Source organism: Pleurodeles waltl, chromosome 5 (assembly GCF_031143425.1).
Source record: "Pleurodeles waltl isolate 20211129_DDA chromosome 5, aPleWal1.hap1.20221129, whole genome shotgun sequence".
In the NCBI taxonomy this organism is placed as follows: Eukaryota; Metazoa; Chordata; class Amphibia; order Caudata; family Salamandridae; genus Pleurodeles; species Pleurodeles waltl.
The window spans coordinates 1,737,040,737-1,737,053,015 of NC_090444.1; the positions used below are offsets into that span (position 1 = coordinate 1,737,040,737).

The window sequence follows — 12,279 nt, forward strand, 5'->3', positions numbered from 1 at the left end:
TGAGCAGTATAGTTTTTGAGTTTATAATTCTTAGTGATAAACCTATACTTTGTTACTTATCTTACACAGTGCTGGTTGTTGGTGGTGTATTTGTCCAGTTAATTTTAGTAGGAAGGATCATGGCCAGCCGTAGGATGACCGCTCAGCAGGTTGTTAGTGTGCTTTTTGAGTCATCTTCTGACCATGAATATGAGACTGACTCTGCATCTGAGGAGGAAGTGCAGGATTCTGGAAGTGAATTTTCTGTCAGAGATGAATCATCTGATGATGAAGCCACTCTCAGTGCTGATGAAGGGCCTGTTTTAGAGGAGGACAGTGATGTGCCAATGGTGCAGGAGCCAGCGGCTGAAAGGCTTCCCATTGGAAGACCTGACGCATGGGTTGCACCAAACATGGAGCAGCCACAGTTGCCTGCATTTACTGGTTTTCCAGTCGAGTTAATACGGAAAACTTTTTGCCCGTCAACTTTTTTGAGTTGTTTATGGACGATATATTTTTGGAAGAGATTGTTGAGCAGACTAATTTGTATGCAGAGCAGTTTTTGAGGGACAACGCTGCCAGACTTAGGCCACACTCTAGAGCTAGCCGGTGGATTCCCACAAATCTGGAAGAGTTGAAAAAGTTCTTGGGTTTAACTTTTTTGATGGGGCTGATAAGGAAGCCGTCGCTGTCTTCATATTGGTCTACTAGTCCCTTGATGGCAACTGCTATATTTCCTGCCATCATGAGTCGTAACCGGTATGAGCTTCTTCTTCGGATGTTGCATTTTGTAGATAATGCTTTAGCCTTGCCACGAGATCATCCTGATTCTGACCGTCTTTTTAAGATTAGACCTGTCCTTGATCATTTGGTAGATCGGTTTTCAGAGATCTATGTTCCAGGGAAAGAAATATCTGTAGATGAGTCTTTGGTCCTGTTCAAGGGTCGTTTGGTTTTTAGGCAGTACATTCCTAGCAAGAGGGCACGGTATGGAATTAAATTGTATATGCTGTCAGAAAGTAGTACAGGATATGTTTATAATTTCCGGGTCTACACTGGTAGGGATTCCAATATTGACCCCCCTGGTTGTCCTCCCACTTTTGGAGTTAGTGAGAAAATTGTGTGGGAACTTGGTAGACGACTGTTTAACAAAGGTCACCATTTATATGTAGATAACTTCTACACTGGAGTTCGGTTGTTCAAGGAGTTGTTCAGAGTGGACACTGTTGCTTGTGGCACAATCCGCTCTAATCGGAAAGGCTATCCAAAAGAGCTTGTCTGTAAAAAACTTGAGAAGGGACAGTGCAGTGCCTTGCGGAATGATGAGCTGCTAGCTCTGAAATTTGTAGACAAGAGGGATGTATACATGCTAAGCACCATCCATGATGAGAGTACTTCACCTGTGGCTGTTTGGGGTCAGATTGCCGAAGTGCGCAAACCTGTGTGCATCTTAGACTATAATAAGCACATGGGTGGTGTTGATAGAGTAGATCAGAGGTTAGAACCTTACACTGCTACTCGTAAGTCTTATGTGTGGTATAAGAAATTAGCGCTTCACTTGTTCCACTTGGCAACTTTTAATGCTTTTGTTGTGTTTAAGGATAGTTCTCCAGAGTCAAGGATGACATTTGTGAAATTTCAGGAGTCTCTCATAGCTAGCCTTGTTGTGCTGGAACAGGCAAGAGTTCCTAGAGAAGCAGTGGTGGAGGATGTGGCTAGATTGAAAGATCGTCACTTTGCTGAGCACATTCCTCCCACGGCCCAAAAAAACTTTCCTGCTAAGAGATGTAGAGTCTGTGCTCGAAGAGGTATCAGGAAGGAGACTAGGATGTACTGCCCTGATTGTCCTTCAAAGCCTGGGCTGTGTGTGGGTGGCTGTTTCAGGAGCTACCACACACAGAAGAATTATTGGGAAATTCCGTGAGCGTAAACTGGTGTTTTATATTTTTATATGTTCGGTTTCACGGTTGGCATTAGTCATGTATTCAGTTAGAGCTTTTGTGTTTGTAGTTTTGTACTAATTTATGATTAGTGGTTTCTTTGTTGTTTAAAAACAAAAAAAAGGGGATGGCATGTGTAGAGTGGCGCTTGGCTGGCGGCGTGGGTGTGGTGGCGCTTGGCTGGCGGTGTGTGTGGGGTGGCGCTTGGCTGGCGGTGTGTGTGGGGTGGCGCTTGGCTGGCGGTGTGTGTGGGGTGGCGCTGGGCTGGCGGTGTGTGTGGGGTGGCGCTGGGCTGGCGGTGTGTGTGGGGTGGCGCTTGGCTGGTGGTGTGGGTGGGGTGGCGCTTGGCTGGTGGTGTGGCGCTTGGCTGGCAGTGCCGGCCAAACGCCAGTCCACACACTCATCAGCTGGTGTGATTGCTGTATCAGGCATGTGGGCGTATGAAAGTGATGGGCCCTTGACTGGCGCTGTCTGTGGATGCGAGTCTTGTAATGTGCTGGGCCCGTGGCTGGCGGCGTGAATGGTCTAGTGCATGTCATGTATGAAAGGTGTGTGAATGGACTGTAAAGCGGTTGGTGACTTGTCGTGGCTTTACAGCTCACGAGCTGTGAGTCATTGGTTCAGTTTTTTGGCCTTTCAGTTATTACCAGTGCATTTCACTTTTGTGAAATCTCTTGTTAATAAAATTTGATCTACTGAACCATCACTCACCCTCGTGCCAAATCCAACCAGTATGTGTGGTACAAATGACAAAACCTGCTCCGCTGTAATCAGGCGTCGCAGCACACTTGAGACACGCTAGGTGCCTCAGGTGGGACCCCGATGATGAAGCATGCCACCAACTTGGTTGGTGGGTGAGGGGTCTTCTTCACAATTTTAGTGTTTGGCACATCACGGACGTATGTGCACACATCAAAGTGATATATTCCAAAAATACCTGTGTTTGGGGGGGAGTGCCCACCTATGTTTTTGGTCCTGGGTGCGGCCGTCATGTAGGGAAACCTACAAAACCCAGAAACTTTTTTAAACTAGGCACCCCAAGGAGTCTAGGGAGGTGTGGCTTGTGTGGCTCCCCCAACATTTTCTTACCCAGACTCCTCTGTAAACCTCACAATTTGCATAAAAAAGCATATTTTCCTGATTTTTCTTAGTAGGATCACCGCTCCAGCACAAAATTCCTACTCCCCAGTTTTCCCCCCAGTCTCCCAAGTAAAATGACACCTCACTTATGTGGGTCCCCAAAGCAGAGTCCGTCTAAAGATGTATAAAAGAATATGCCCTTATAAACTTGCTGTGCTATCCCTTCTATCCCTTCAGGTTTTGGGCCTTATTATGTTGCAGGCACCTGGGCCACCCACACAAGTGAGGTATCATTTTTATCGGGAGACTTGGGGGAACGCTGGGTGGAAGGAAATTTGTGGCTCCTACCAGATTCCAGAACTTTCTGCCACAGAAATGTGAGGAACATGTGTTTTTTTAGCCAAATTTTGAGGTTTGCAAAGGATTCTGGGTAACAGAACCTGGTCCAAGCCCCGCAAGTCACCCCTCCTTGGATTCCCCTAGGTCTCTAGTTTTCAGAAATGCACAGGTTTGGTAGGTTTCCCTAGGTGCCGGCTGAGCTAGAGGCCAAAATCTACAGGCAAGCACTTCGCAAAAAACACCTCTGTTTTTTTCCAAAATTTAGGATGTGTCCACGTTGCGCTTTGGGGTGTTTCCTGTCGCCGGCGCTAGGCCTACCCACGCAAGTGAGGTATCATTTTTATCGGGAGACTTGGGGGAACACTGGGTGGAAGGAAATTTGTAGCTCCTCTCAGATTCCAGAACTTTCTGCCACAGAAATGTGAGGAACATGTGTTTTTTTAGCCAAATTTTGAGGTTTGCAAAGGATTCTGGGTAACAGAACCTCGTCCGAGCCACACAAGTCACCCCTCCTTGGATTCCCCTAGGTCTCTAGTTTTCAGAAATGCATAGGTTTGGTAGGTTTCCCTAGGTGGCGGCTGAGCTAGAGGCCAAAATCTACAGGTAGTCACTTTGCTAAAAACAGCTCTGTTTTCTGTGATATGTCCACGTTGTGTTTTGGGGCATATCCTGTCGCGGGCGCTAGGCCTACCCACACAAGTGAGGTATCATTTTTATCGGGAGACGTGGGGGAACGCTGGGTGGAAGGAAATTTGTGGCTCCTCTCAGATTCCAGAACTTTCTGCCACAGAAATGTGAGGGACATGTGTTTTTTTAGCCAAATTTTGAGGTTTGCAAAGGATTCTGGGTAACAGAACCTGGTCCGAGCCCCGCAAGTCACCCCTCCTTGGATCCCCCTAGGTCTCTAGTTTTCAGAAATGCACAGGTTTGGTAGGTTTCCCTAGGTGGCGGCTGAGCTAGAGGCCAAAATCTACAGGTAGTCACTTTGCTAAAAACAGCTCTGTTTTCTGTGATATGTCCACGTTGTGTTTTGGGGCATATCCTGTCGCGGGCGCTAGGCCTACCCACACAAGTGAGGTATCATTTTTATCGGGATATGTGGGGGAACGCTAGGTGGAAGGAAATTTGTGGCTCCTCTCAGATTCCAGAACTTTCTGCCACAGAAATGTGAGGAACATGTGTTTTTTTAGCCAAATTTTGAGGTTTGCAAAGGATTCTGGGTAACCGAACCTGGTCCGAGCCACACAAGTCACCCCTCCTTGGATTCCCCTAGGTCTCTAGTTTTCAGAAATGCACAGGTCTGGTAGGTTTCCCTAGGTGGCGGCTGAGCTAGAGGCCAAAATCTACAGGTAGTCACTATGCTAAAAACAGCTCTGTTTTCTGTGATGTGTCCAGGTTGTGTTTTGGGGCATATCCTGTCGCGGGCGCTAGGCCTACCCACACAAGTGAGGTATCATTTTTATCGGGAGACGTGGGGGAATGCTGGGTGGAAGGAAATTTGTCGCTCCTCTCAGATTCCAGAACTTTCTGCCACAGAAATGTGAGGAACATGTGTTTTTTTAGCCAAATTTTGAGGTTTGCAAAGGATTCTGGGTAACAGAACCTGGTCCGAGCCACACAAGTCACCCCTCCTTGGATTCCCCTAGGTCTCTAGTTGTCAGAAATGCACAGGTTTGGTAGGTTTCCCTAGGTGCCGGCTGAGCTAGAGGCCAAAATCTACAGGTAGTCACTTTGCTAAAAACAGCTCTGTTTTCTGTGATGTGTCCACGTTGTGTTTTGGGGCATATCCTGTCGCGGGCGCTAGGCCTACCCAAACAAGTGAGGTATCATTTTTATCGGGAGACTTGGGGGAACATAGAATAGCAAAACAAGTGTTATTGCCCCTTGTCTTTCTCTACATTTATTCCTTCCAAATATAGGGGTGTTTGTAAAAAAGACATCTATTTGAGAAATTCCATTTAATTCACGTGCTACTATGGTCACCCCGGAATTCAGAGATGTGCAAATAACCACTGCTCCTCTACACCTTATCTTGTGCCCTTTTTGGAAATGCAAAGGTTTTCTTGATAGCTATTTTTTACTCCTTATATTTCAGCAAATGAATTACTGTATACCCGGTATAGAATGAAAACGCACTGCAGGGTGCAGCTCATTTATTGGCTCTGGGTTCCTCGGGTTCTTGATGAACCTACAAACCCTATATATCCCCGCAACCAGAGGAGTCCAGCAGACGTAACGGTATATTGCTTTCGATAATCTGACATTGCAGGGAAAAGTTACAGAGTAAAAAGTAGAGAAAAATTGATGTTTTTTTCACCTCAATTTCAATATTTTTCTTTTTCAGCTGTTATTTTCTGTAGGAAACCCTTGTAGGATCTACACAAATGACCCCTTGCTGAATTCAGAATTTTGTCTACTTTTCAGAAATGTTTAGGTTTCTGGGATCCAGCATTGGTTTCATGACCATTCCGGTCACTGACTGGAAGGAGGCTGAAAGCACAAAAAATTGCACAAATGGGGTATGCCCCAGTAAAATGCCAAAATTGTGTTGAAAAATTGGGTTTTCGGATTCAAGTCTGCCTGTTCCTGAAAGCTGGGAAGCTGCTGTGTTTAGCACCGCAAACCCTTTGTTGATGCCATTTTCAGGGGAAAAACCACAAGCCTTCTTCTGCAGCCCCTTTTTCCAATTTTTTTGAAAAAAACGAAATTTTCACTGTATTTTGGCCAATTTCTTGGCCTCCTTCAGGGGAACCCACAAAGTCTGGGTACCTTTAGAATCGCTAGGATGTTGGAAAAAAAGGACGCAAATTTGGCTTGGTTAGCTTATGTGGACAAAAAGTTATGAGGGCCTAAGCGCGAACTGCCCCAAATAGGCAAAAAAAGGCCTGGCACAGGAGGGGGAAAAGGCCTGGCAGCGAAGTGGTTAAATTGTGAGTCAGTATACGTGCCAATATGTGCTGTGACACAGTTAGGTGCCATGCCATGTGCCACCCTGAAATGACGGCTGCCTGACGTGTGAGGAGTGACAAGGAGAAATTAGGTAACTGCACTGGTGTTGTGCAGCGTCGCGGTAGGCAGTCGAAGACCACCACACAACTCCGCATTGGTTATCATTGGGCCCTACGGGTTCCAGGAGCCAATGGCGATGTACGCCGGAGGTGACGGTACGCACCACCATGGACGTCACTGCCATTTTCTACCCATTCACTCAATTGATACCTGACCATCAACAGGAGAGGACCTGAGTCTGGAAGCGACAATGGCTATAGTGTCTGGGGAAAGGGCCCCTGCCTTCCCTGCGGAGGAGTTGGAGAGACTGGTGGATGGGGTCCTACCCCAGTACACATTACTCAACGGTCCTCCAGACAAACAGGTGAGTACACTGTGAGCATGATGCGTGGGCAATGCCTCTTTTGAGTGGTGTGGATGTAAGGCACATGTTGGGGGGTGCTAAGGCATCCTGCCCTGAGTGCTGCATGAGAGGTGGTCAGTGTATGTGGTTAGGGCATGGGTGGGAACTGGTGGGCAATGAGTATGACGATCCGGAAGGGTGAGTAATTACAATTTCCGCTGTCTTTACCCTCCAGGTCAGCACCCACCAGAAGAAGGATATTTGGCGTGCCATCGCCAAGGAGGTGTGGACCCTGGGGGTCTATCACAGGCGGAGCACCCACTGCCACAAGAGATGGGAGGACCTGTGCTGCTGGACCAAGAAGACGGCGGAGGCCCAGCTGGGGCTGGCCTCCCAATGTGGAAGGGGTGCCCATCGCACCATGAACGCATCCTGGCGGTGGTCTATTTGGAGTTGGATGGGCGCTTGAGGGCATCACAGCAGCCACAAGTGGGTGAGTACAGATTCTGAAAGCTGACTTTGCGTGCTTTAGGAACTAGCTGGGTGGGGGATGTGGGCTGTGGGTGCCCCTAGGCCAGGGCGATCATGGTAGGGTAGGTCCCTTCTTTGCAGGCTCTGAAGCACCCCTACACCAATGGTACAAGTGGGCAACTACTAGTGTTCAGGGTCCTGTGGAAGTCAGGTATGCAGGTGCTGGTGTTAGGCATTGTACCCCATGGGCTTGTGACTACCTTAGTGAGTGGTTGGTCAAGGCCTAGTGCATAGGGCAGCTCAGTGTGTGTTGTGTCCGCCAACGGTAGAGGTGTTGCAGGCATTGACCATGTGTGTCTTCTGTCTTTCCCCACCTTCTTCTTTTGTCACCCTGTCCTTGTGTGCATCATCTGGTGGAGGAGCAGAGGCACTGGCGACGGAGGAAGCTGCATCCCACATGGCCCATGAGGGTCAATCCATGGAGGGTGAAGCCACCAGTGGGACAGAGGGCGAGGGGAGCTCCATGACGGGGACAGGAAGGAATACCAGTGACAGCGACTCCTACTCTGATGGATGGTCCCTGGTGGTGGTGGACACATCTGTGCCCACCCCAACAACAGGTACAACCGCCACCCCCCCTACCAGCACCACCCTCTCAGCAGCCCCTCAGTGTGTTTCCCTTGCCATTCACCCAGGAGGGTGGGCATCTCCTTCATCCCAGGCAAACAAATGCATACCTGGAGGACATTCATTCTGGTGGCTCAACGGAGAGCATTCAAGGCTCTGGCCTCAGCACTGATGGCAGCCATTGTCCCTGTGTCCAGCCTCCCCCTCCAAGTTCCACTACCCCGACCCAATCCCCTCTATCTCAGCCTATCCCAAGCACACCTTCAGACCAGCATGCACACACATCAACACACAAAAGTGGCTCAATAAAACATAAGCACCACACATCATCACACAGGCACTCACACAAGCACCATCCCCATGCACACATACCAACATCCACTGCCTCCACTGTGTCCCCCTCCTCCTCGTCCTCCACCTCCCTACCAGTATCGTCTCCACTCACACCTGCATGCACTACATCATCAGCCACCGCCTTCACCACCAACACACCGCTCATGAGCAATCACCCCCCCAACCATTCACACATCCCCTGTGTCCTCTCCCAGTGTGTCTGTAAGCCCACCTCCCAAAGTATACAAATGCAGGCACACACCCACTCAACAGCCATCCACTTCACAACAGCCTCCAGCCCATGCACCTTAACCCAAACTCAGCAGACGTACACCTCCTACAACCACTACCTCATCCACCACTCCAACACCCCCTCCATCTTCCCATCCCAGTGTGTCCAAAAAACTTTTCCTAGCAAACATTTACCTCTTCCCTACACCTCCTCCCCCGTCCTTTCCCTAGGGCCAGGATGTCTAAATCCCATGCCAGCACCTCAGCCACCAAATCTGCATCCGATGTGGTCCCTGCAAGTCCGGGAGGATCGAAGGGGGCACCCGTCAGGGCTGCCAGTGTGCCACCGACAGACGGGAAGGACCACCTGATTCCCCCACCTGCCAAGGTAAAGAAGGGGCCGGCATGCAGCAGGGGAAAGTCGCACCACCCACCCAGAAAGGCCTCATCCAAACACAAAGCGGACCGTGGCAAGCTCCCAGCAGCGACAACCAAGGTGGTGAAGGGACACAAGAGCAAGGCTAAGTCACCTCAGGGCACGAAGCCTCCTGGTGAGGGGCTGGTGACCACCATTTCACCAGACAGGCCAGCAACCTGTACCACGATCAGCACCGCTGCAACGACCGGCACCTGCACCGCCACTTGCACCGCCGCTGCCACAACGTCAGTCACCACCATCCTCCCCAGTGATCAGCTGTCCGAGGCTGCCAGAGACGGTCTGGTGTCTCCCTCCACCACTACAGACACCTGCACCACGGGCAGCACCGGCAGCATCTCCACCGCAGACACCGCCACAGACACCGCCACCTGCACCGCCATCTGCACCGCCACATGCCCAGCCGGTGCCACCACATCCGACATCAGCACCATCCCCAGTGGGCAGCCGTCCGAGGCTGCAGGTGACGTCCTGGATCCTGCACACACCACATGAGGCACCACCACCAGCACTGGCACTACCAGCAGTTTGCAGCCTAAATCGTCGCAGGATGGCGTGTGGCTCTGCCTCCATGGAGTATCATGCTACCTGTTCCCTGCACATCTCCTGGCTCAGACACCCATGTGAGGGAATGGGAACTGCCACACCCCAGGTGCAGCATCACTGGGCACAAAGCCCCCTCCATAACCAGTGGACAAAGGCATCCACGCACCCCCTCCTTGGCAGGATGAAGAATACTGGGCACAAAGCCCCCTCCAGAACCAGTGGAGAGATGCATCCACTCACCCCCTTCTTGGCAGGATGAAGTACACTGGGCACAAAGCCCCCTCCAGAACCAGTGGAGAGATGCATCCACTCACCCCCTCCTTGGCAGGATGAAGCACACTGGGCACAAGGCCCCCTCCAGAACCTGTGGAGAAAGGCATCCACATGAGAGACTGTGGCTTTGCAATCCCTAGGACCAAGCAGTGGGCAAACCACCCACTTGAGAGACTGTAGCTTTGAACTCCCCAGGTCCAAGCAGTGGGCAAACCACCCACTTGAGAGGCTGTGGCTTTGAACTCCCCAGGAGCAAGCAGTGGGCAAACCACCCACTTGAGAGACTGTGGCTTTGAACTCCCCAGGAGCAAGCAGTGGGCAAACCACCCACTTGAGAGAATGTGGCTTTGAACTCCCCAGGAGCAAGCAGTGGGCAAACCACCCACTTGAGAGACTATGGCTTTGAACTCCTAGGAGCAAGCAGTGGGCAAACCACCCACTTGAAAGTCTGTGGCTTTGTACTCCCAGGACCAAGCAGTGGGCAAACCACCCACTTGAGAGACTGTGGCTTTGAGCTCCCCAGGACCAAGCAGTGGGCAAACCACCCACTTGAGAGACTTGAGAGACTGCGGCTTTGCACTCCCCAGGACCAAGCAATGGGCATGGAGCCCCCTCGAGGAGCAGTGGCGTAGTACCATCTTCCGGCTGATGTGCCCCCCTCCCCTTCCCCCTGAGGTGCCTGTGTTTATTCAACCTGATGCCCCTGCAATGTTCTCTCCGTTTTGAGGCAGGTGTCATGTGTGGGCTTCGCCCATGGTTTTTGGGACCACTGGTCCACGGACATTTACAAGGGACAGTGTTCGGCCTTCTGTACATAATGTGAATATTTGTATATACTGAATTATTTTTATTCGATTGCTATATCTGATTTTTCAAAATATCACTTGTTAAACTAAATTATTTTGTCCTTGCGTTCTTCCAGGGAGTAACAGGGTGTATCTGTAATGTTTTTGGATGTGTTAGTGTGTATGGTGTTGTGGGTGAGGGTGGGGGTGTTGCGTGCCGCATGCCGGGTGTGTGTGTAACTGTCTTTTACATCCCCCCTCCCCTGTGTGCTAGGTGCAGTACTAACCATCGTCGTTGCCTTCTTTCTACTTCCTGGTGTATTAGTAGATACACCAACATGGGGAGGATCTGCAATTCAGACTCCATGGCGTCCTGGTTCTTCGTGGAGTGTTGGAAGCTGAGTGGTTCCCCTTTGGTCTACTGTTTCCGCCATGCTTTTGATGTCATTGGTACCACCCCGAAAAAGCTGGCGGATTGGCCTCTCATGATACGGTGGGCAGTACATTGTCATCTCCCTGTCTGTTGGCGGTGACTGCCTCGGTGTTTGTTGCTACCGCCGTGGCGGTCGGAGTGTTAAAGTGGCTGTCTATGTTGGCCGCTTCTGCGGTGGTCATAATCCCATTTTTTTTTACCGCCGGCCTGTTGACGGTGTTACCGCCGCTTTAACACCGACCGCCAGGGTTGTACTGAGGGCCTTAATGTTGAAGGGTGGGCCATTGTCAGACCTTACAATGGCTGGTTTGCCCCATGTTACAAAAATGCCATCAAGTTTTGCGATTACTAGCTCATGTGTTGTGGATGAAAAATCTTCAACCAAAGAAAAATCACCATTAAATGATGGCCATTATCAAGTGGACCAAAGAAATCAATGGCTATTTTCTTCCAAACATGTTTAGAGAGTTCTGACATGTTCAAAGTATTTTGAGTAACTTTAGTTAACAGACAGTTGCAAATGTGACATGCCTTAAGTTCCTTTTCAACTCTCTCATCTAAGTATGAAAACTAAACTTGGAGATCTCTCTTTGTAGCAAAAATACCAGGGTGTCATTTTTGAGCCACTTCGATCACCTTTTGTCGTAGACTTGTCAGTGCACAATTGTATAATCGTACTCTTGCAATTGCAGTACCCATCATTCAATTGGAGGAGGCATTTTGGCTCCTGTATTGCCAAAGACGGTAATCAAAGCTTGATGATCAGTCACCAGTTTAAAAGGGCTTCAGTACAGGAATACATGGAAGTGTTTACAAGCCCATAATACAGCCAAACTTTCCTTCTCTCACTGTGAGTAAGAAGGTTCTGTTTAAGACAAATGTCTGCTGGTATAAGCCACAATATGTGGTCTAACAGTTGTGCATCCACTTATGCTGTGCAAGTATTGCACCTAACACGACCAGCTAGCATCCACCACAATCTCTGTGTGAAGCTTTGAATTGGAGTACGTCAATTCTGCAGCATTTTTGATTATGTGTTTAATTCTCTTGAAACTTTTTTCACATTCTCATGACCATTAAAAAGAAACTGTTTTCTTTGTTAACTCTTGTAGTTCATTATGTATCTTGAACAGTAACATGCCATTCCATGAAAAAAACATACAATTTAAACATATTGTGGGAGTTCAGCATTCGTCAAAGCTTGCACGTTTGCAGGATCAGGTGTCATTTCCCTATTAGAAAAGCTATGGCCAAAGAATGTCACTTTCGTCTTGTTGAACTCACACTTGTCTGCATTTAAGGTTAAACCTGCATCATTGAGTAATTGACATACTTGTGTGAGGGTTCTAGCAGTCTGCTTCTGTGTAGCTCCAAAAATTAATGTAATCTCTATAACTGAAAGCATTCACAACAGGTTGGATGATGAGTTGTGTGACATGTTGGAAAAGTTCTAC

At 49.2% G+C, this 12,279-nt stretch overlaps 1 protein-coding gene across 1 annotated transcript in view; it reads right to left on the minus strand.

Moving 5' to 3' along the window:
* LOC138296726 (cysteine-rich venom protein-like) overlaps positions 1-12,279 on the minus strand; it is a 249,427-nt gene that overhangs the window by 139,607 nt on the left and 97,541 nt on the right. The window lies entirely within an intron of this gene.